At 39.2% G+C, this 6,427-nt stretch overlaps 1 long non-coding RNA gene across 1 annotated transcript; it reads right to left on the bottom strand.

Annotated features, from left to right (window-relative positions):
- Positions 1–3,746: 3,746 nt before the first annotated feature.
- LOC116420231 lies at positions 3,747–5,727 on the bottom strand. The gene is made up of 3 exons (XR_004230528.1): positions 5,505–5,727; positions 5,262–5,366; positions 3,747–4,106 (listed from the first exon to the last, which is right to left on the bottom strand). It is a non-coding gene; the product is annotated as an uncharacterized LOC116420231 (long non-coding RNA).
- Between the last annotated feature and the right edge of the window lie 700 nt (positions 5,728–6,427).

Raw genomic sequence — 6,427 nt, 5'->3', positions numbered from 1 at the left:
TAGCAGCCTTTTTCATAGTGCCAAGAGACTGGAAACTGAGTGGATGCCCAGCAGTTGGGGAATGGTATTTGAATGTTATGGAATATTATTGTTCTATAAGAAATGATCAGGAGGATGATTTCATAAAGGCCTGAGCTGATGCTAAGTGAAATGAGCAGAACCAGGAGATCATTATACACGGCAACAAGATTATAGGATGATCAATTCTGATGAACATGACTCTTTCCAACAATGAGATGATTGATGCCAGTTCCAATGATCTTGTGATGAAAAGAACCACCTATACCCAGAGAGAGGACTGTGGGAACTGAGTGTGGATCCCAACATAACATTCTCACTCTTTTTGGTGTTGTTCACTTGCATTTTGTTTTCTTACTCATTTTCTTTCCTTTTTGATCTGATTTTTCTTGTGCAACATGAGAATTGTATAAATATGTTTACACATATTAGATTTAACATATATTTTAACATATATTGGATTGTTTGCCACATAGGGGAGGGGGTGGGAGGAAGGAGGGGAAAAGCTGAAACACAAGGCTATGCAAGGGTCAACATTGAAAAATTAACCATGAGTATATTTTGAAAATAAAAAGCCATTTAAAAACATGTTTTCCTTTTCACATAAGCCCAATAGCTCTTTATACCAAGGAAAGATTCAGTTCTCTTCCAATCTAGGTACAAACAACCCCACTCAGCTTTGTCAGCCTATTAGCTTGTTTATTTTGTCATCTCTCCCAGGCAGTAATAGCACTCAAAGTGCTAGACAGTTGCAGTGAAATGGTCTTAACCACAAGAAAAAAAATACTAGGAAGCAACAGATTGTAGTGGGATTCCCCCCCCCCCCCCCTTCCCCAGCCCATTCTTCCAAGCCTGCTGCCTGACTTCAGACATTATATTAGGATCAGGGTCTATGCACTTCGGGAAGGCATTTCTGGGCTGGTCCCGTTCCTACTTTTTGAGGAACTGAATGTTGAATTATTCTTAGACTGTCAGAGACAGCCCAGGCTGGGAACCTACAATGTTTCTGTGCTTCCAAAGAGGTTTGCTCCAGGGCACAGTATGATCTCGGCCTTCTTGATCTGACCTCTGCATGCTACTGATCTGTGTTTGGGAAGGAGCATCTTGCCTCTGGCTGGGTTTCCAGTAGACTGCTGTTCAACTCAACCACTCTCAGCCAGCAGGATAGTTCTGCTAATTCAGTGACAGAAATGAAAATTCTGCTTTGCTTTGGGATTTCTGCAGGCTTCAGATTGAGCTAGAAATTGGACTGAGACACCACGCCCCCCCCCCCCCCCCCCCCCCCCCCCCCCCCCCCCCCCCCCCCCCCTCCCAAAGCTGCCTTCTAAATTTGCTCCTTTCTCAATACAGGCCGGGGCCTGTGATTGCTCCTCACCCTGGAACACCACTCCTTAGGCGGAGGTCCCTTCCTCAGTCCTAATGAGCAACAGAGCTGCTGCCCACTTAGACAAAATCAGTCATAGTAACCCTTATACCATTAACTCATTAAACATGGATTAGCCCTTAATAAGGCAAAGGCTTATTTAGAGTGGAATACATCAGGTTAATATTGACAGCCCTGGCTTTTAGCTGCCTTTTTGGGCATTAAGAGTAATCTGTTTATAAAAGTCCTTCAGTTTCCATTCCCAACTGCCTTGGAGTCTTTTATTAGCAGGATTAACTTCAGTTTATGCTAAAAACATATAGACGCTAATAAGAACAGGTAGCACAGCAAATAGACCTCTGGGATCTAGTCAGGAAGTTTTGAGTTCAAATCTTATCTCAGACACTGTATGTACCTCACACTAGCTGTATGACTCTTGGAACATCATTAAACCTCTCCTGGCATCCATATTTGCATCTGTAAAATGAGGATAATAAGAGCATCCACCTCCCAGGGTTGTTATGAGGATCAAATGAGATAACTATAAAGTGCTTAGCAAACCTTAGAGAACTATATCAATGTCAGATATTATAGAATTTTGTCATTTGGTTTGAATGAACTTACAGGAGAACAAGAGAAAATGGTCCAAATTCTGTGGGCTGTTCTCCCACTTAACTGAAAGCCTTTAGGGAAGCCTTTCAGGGCTGCAAGGCACTTGAAACCTCACAAGAACCCTGTGATATAGATGCAGTCTCACAAATAAGAAGACTGAGGCTGAGACCAACTGGGTAATTTGACCAGGATCCATGAGAGAACTCGGGTCTCTCTGACTCCAAGAGCTGTGTCCTAAGCCACTTAGCTGCTTCTGTCTTGGCCTAGTTTCCCCAAATTATGTGTTTGGTGGGATAATAATAATAATAATAGCTAGCATGTATAAAATGCTTTAAGGTTGGCAAAGCCCTTGGCAAATATCTAATTCTTTTAATTCTGATCTTATTATAGATCCCAGCTTCTTAGACTAGGTTCAGGACCCCATATGGGATTGCATAACTGAATGGGGGGGTTGTAAAATTGTGAAATATTATTAGTAAATATTTGATTTGTATACATATTTTATATACCAACATACACAGGGTCGTGTAAAAATTTCTCGGCAGAAAAGGGGTCACGAGTGGCAAAAGTTTAAGAAGTCTTGTTTCTTTGTTTTGGCCAGGCAATTGAGGTTAAGCCACATACTTAGGGTTACACAGATATGAAGTGTTAAGTGTCTGAGGCCAGATTTGAGCTTGGGTCCTCCTGATTCTAAGATTATGTTACCTAGATGGTACAATTTTTACAAGTACATTGTTGAGCTATTCAAGACAAATTTTCAACCGATATGTTTTTTATCCGCAACCAAAATTTGGTACTCCAGCAACAACAAAATTAGCCTAGATCTCCTTTCTCTAAATTGCCCGGCCAGCCATTAGTAGCATGGCCTTGAATTAGACTCCTGAAAAACTCCTCATGTGCTTAACAAAGACCAGAATTTGGTTATGGCCTGAATTTTTCTATTGAGATTTTTTTTTTTTAACTCTCCTGAATCCTAAGTTCCTGGAACAGCTTTGGTATTCATTTACAGAAGAACCTTCACAATACTTCCAGTACAGGAATGATATCTTCAAGTCCCAGAGAAGGGAATATTCAAGCCCAATTGCAACATCCATTGATAAACATTCCAAGGTCAGCAGCACTGTGCAAAATCCTGCTTTCATAATCTGGAATAATTACATTTGAATACTTTAGATAGTCATTTACCAAACTGAGAGGACTCCCTATTCTAGGCTTAATCTTGCTTGGATAAGCAGTTACAGAATTCTGATCAAGGAGAACTTAACCTCCAAATGTTGCAAAGCAATCAAAACATTTCTCTACAATGGTTTCCAATATCATGGCTTTTAAACTTCTGCTTTATTTTTCTAAGTTAACCCTTGAAAGAGATTTGGATAGCTGGCAAAAATGAGGACCTTGTTTAAGTGAAAAATCACTCTTCTATTTTCTTGCTTTTGGAGAATGAGGAATTAAAGTCATTCATCTGGGTTCTAGATGAAGTAATAAATGTGTGCAGAGTTGTATGTTTAGCATTTTTTACTTTCAAGAGCTCCTAATCATTTCTCATTGTCTTCAAATTGAGTTTTAGATCCACACCATGACGTTGTAAACTATAATTACTATAATTTGCTTTTTAATTCATTTCCTTTTTCTATGTTGTTTTGGGGATCACTGAAGGAAAACCTTTTAAATGAACTTCAGTTCAGTTTATGGACTGAGCATCTTTCACACTGAACATAAACTCATAGGCAAGATAAGATACAAACATTCCATTTATTCATGTAATCAAAAATCCAGACAGTATATTTTTAATTTAGATTAAAAGAGAAGCCTCTGAAAAATTTCTGGTCTAATCATGTTGTTGAAGAATTTGCATCTTTTAATTCTCTGATGGGGGAGCTCAAATGTCAGCTTTTCTAAGGATAGAGACATTGTTCCCCAGTCTGAGGTCCCCCTAACTTTTTCCAAGGTGGACATTCAGTGTTTACTTTAGCTGCACGCCTGGGTTCCAGTGGCGATGAAGGTACTGTGAAGTGTTTAGAGCTTGGTCAGACACGATACCGAGGGTCATCCATCGCATCCCAGGTCATCTTGGTCATCTTGATCTTTGTCCTGGTACTGAACTTTGATGATTCTGGAAGAGAGAGTGAGGCTGATGACTTTATGCGACTCTGCCTCACAAATTCAATTCACCTGCAAACCAAGCCATCCCTTTGATGTGGTAGATCCTCTCCTAAAATGAGTATCCACATAGTGGAGAAATTGTTCTTAAAGCTCACTGACTGACTCTCAGGAACCTAGATTTCTTTCTACCCTTAGAGCAGAGAGTCTGGTCTTTTTGGGGGGCACAGAGACATCTGGAGCCTCATTTTCTCAGCTCAGTAATTCTCAGGAAAGAGGATGCTCTGGACAATTTTAGTCAAGCACTCTGAAAATGACCAGGAGCATCTACTGAGCAAGAAATTGAACACTGTGTGGCGGGAGAGGGGAGGGAGAGGAAGGATGAAGATCTTTGTGATCGTGTGGTCATTTACCCCTTTACAATGGAGGACCTGGTGATTTTAAGATCGATCAGTCACTCCTTTAGGACTCTCTCTCTCTCTCTCTCTCTCTTTCTAACTACAGACCAGACTGATAAACATTAAAATAAGCATAAAACTATGAAAACAGTATGTGATATTTAATATGTATTGGTCAACCTGCCATGTAGGGGAGGATATGGGGGGAAGGAAGGGAAAAATTGGAACAACAGATTTGGCAATTATCAATACTGTAAAATTACCCATGCATATAACTTATAAATGAAAAGCTATTAAAAAAAAAAGAAAAAAAAAAGAAAGAAAACAGTATGTGAAAACATATCCTTTTCAGTCAGCTAGGAGTCTCTGGACTGAGAACTGTGGCTAGGAACAGTTGTGCTCAGAGTAATGGCCTGGGTCACTATACCCAGGAAATCTGCTGCCCAGCACAAGAAGAAGGAAAGAAAGCTTACTGGGCATTCCTGCTCATGGGTTGAGATGCAACTTCCTTGTCATCAGAGATCCCTTGCTGAATTGTCAGTGTTTTGGTAGTAGCTAAAATTGGTTTAGTACCAGTGTGAATAGGGGATTTAAAGCTGCAAAAGAAGGCTTTATACTGGCTTCCCACATGTAATACCCAAGGTGGGCGCGTTACCAATTCAGTCACAGACACATACACATACTCCTTCTAATGTATGACACACTTGGACTTTCTCTCAAATGGGCAGATTTTGTGAGTCCAGTCAGAAGTCAGCAAGGCTGGGGCATACCTTTTCTGAAAAACTTCCGGTGGCCATGGATGTCTTTCAAAGAGAAGCAGTCTTAGGTCTGATGCTGACTTTTATTAAACATTACCATTCAGGTAAATGGCAACACTAAACAATGGAAGAAAAGAGATTCATATTAATATAGCACTGTGTGACTTAGGTTTGCCTGATAGAAATTATTTTATTTAATATAATATTATTTATTTTATTTAATCTAATATTAATCAAAATTCAAACCTTTTTTACCTTAAAGAGAAAAAAATGTCCAAACAGTCTCTCATGCCATCGCACATATCCTTTCTTCCCCAAAACACTATGAAACCTTGAACAAGGAAAAAAGATAACATGTTAAAATATAATAACATTCTAGAATAATAACTGTTCAGTTCTTTTCTGGACAATTCTTTTTCAAAGAGTTAAAGGCACAGACCTCTGGGCCTGGTGTCAGGAAGACCTGCCTCAGACACATCTACTGTGTGACACTGGGAAAATCATTGAGCCTCTGTTTGCCTCAGTTTCCTGAAATGGCCAATAGAAATAATGATAGCACTTGCCTCCAAGGGTTGTTGTGAAGACAGAATTAGATAAAATTTGGGAAAAAGTATTTAGCACAATGTCTGCCACATAGAAGATGCTATTTAAATGCTTATTTCTCCTTCCCTAAGAATTAAAAAGAATTTCTTCTTGTGATCAATACTTTTACCTTGAATGAAAAATAAGACAACACTGTTAGGGAAATAATGATGACAACCATTTTTAGATGGGTAGAGAGACTATGATCTTATTTGGACAAGTTTGGTTATCAATATTAATCCATTTCCCTAAGAAAGGTCTTAGCTTTTGTTCTACCTTCTTTCCTAAAGGGAAAAGTCTGAAAAGAGTTTTAGACTGGAGAAATGTTACTTAATACTTTTAGAGAAACTGCAAAGGAGGTGTTTGTTTTTTTAAATACACTTCCATAAGGCAAAAGATCCTGAGAAAGACTAGTCAGATAGGATTGAGGGTAACATCAAAATAACAACAAAGAAAAAAAAATCTATAAAATCAAACCTTGGAGGAAGAGAGTCAAAGAGAGATGTCTGACAGTGTAAAAACTGCAGAGAGGTCAGGAAGCATGAAGACTGAAAAAAGGCCATTAGACATGGTTGATGGAGTTATGAAACGATCCA

Source organism: Sarcophilus harrisii, chromosome X (assembly GCF_902635505.1).
Source record: "Sarcophilus harrisii chromosome X, mSarHar1.11, whole genome shotgun sequence".
NCBI classification, from domain to species: Eukaryota; Metazoa; Chordata; class Mammalia; order Dasyuromorphia; family Dasyuridae; genus Sarcophilus; species Sarcophilus harrisii.
This window is presented reverse-complemented; position numbering and strand designations above follow the sequence as displayed.